Consider the following 1228-nt stretch of genomic DNA (forward strand, 5'->3'; position numbering starts at 1 on the left):
ATAATCTTTGCATTTTTTCAGATCTCTGATGCTGCGGGGTTGGGTCGTTTTCGTTGTCGATGGTGAGTTTGTTTTTACTCACCGGGCTCTACCGTCAATTTAAAAGCTCTCGCTGTAACTATATATTATTTGTAAATCAAAGACGCCCCGAAAGAGCACGGAAGTGCAACGAAACTGAAAAGGGCAGGGAGTAAGGAGACCTGGTTTTGGTCTCTGGAGTGGGCCTGCTGTGTCGCCGTGTCCTGGGGAAAAAAGGTAGAGCTTCACAGTTTCCTACGGGAGGGGTAGGGCGGGACGCTATGCCTCGAGGCACAAATGCCTCCAGGTTACATTTGTTTGTGCTTTGCTTGGCCAGCTTAGGGTTTCCTCTCAAACGGTGTGGAAGGGCCAAGTACGCTGAAGCCTGTTAGCCCTTCCCACCCCACCGCGGTGCGCGCACACCTCCGCCTTCCCCCACCGGGTTGGCCCAGTATAACTGTGCACACTGTGTTACAGCTGTTAAAAAAGTTCAGAGATACAGAGCATGGGTCAACAGGAAAGACGATCAGTGGCATTGATGAAGCTCCACGCCCCAAGGAAGTAAATCTGATTTTCTTGAACTTCATTATTCTATTCAAACGTGTAGCCTCTAATCCTGGAGGAACGTGGGTTCCAGCACAGAGAATGACAAAAGAACCCTTTCTGTTTTACACACAGAACCTGAGGATGTTGTCAGCACTCCATAAATAATAGCGGCTGTAATAATCATGAGTTCTGATCGGCGCATCCCAGATCTGAGCCACTAAGCCAAACAAAAGCTTGTTAACTTTATTAATTTACCCTAACGGGGCAAGAATGATGAGAATAAACAGTTGGTTCTACCTAATTTCTCACTCCCGCAGACATACCGTTCTTCATCATCATGGGCCAGCCTGTAGATTCAATAATTAAATTATGTACGGCTTTTGGTGGATGCGGGGAAAGCAGAGAGAAAAATACTTCATGGTTAACTATAGATTTTTTTTTTTTTTTTTTTTTTTTTGCTTTGATAAGAGTCAGGCTTGAAAGAGCTACACAGATTAAGATGATGCTTTTTAATGTCAAGTTAACTTTACTTGGCTGGCTTGTTGCCACTGAAATGCATTCTATACGGAGCCCTTGGTTCCCCTCCCCCCTCCCAAATCCACTGCTTGGTCTTTGTCAGGCTCATCTATAGTCTTCGAGTCTTCGTGGATTCATTTCTCTTCTT

The sequence above is a fragment of the Leopardus geoffroyi genome, chromosome B1 (genome assembly GCF_018350155.1).
Source record: "Leopardus geoffroyi isolate Oge1 chromosome B1, O.geoffroyi_Oge1_pat1.0, whole genome shotgun sequence".
NCBI lineage: Eukaryota > Metazoa > Chordata > Mammalia > Carnivora > Felidae > Leopardus > Leopardus geoffroyi.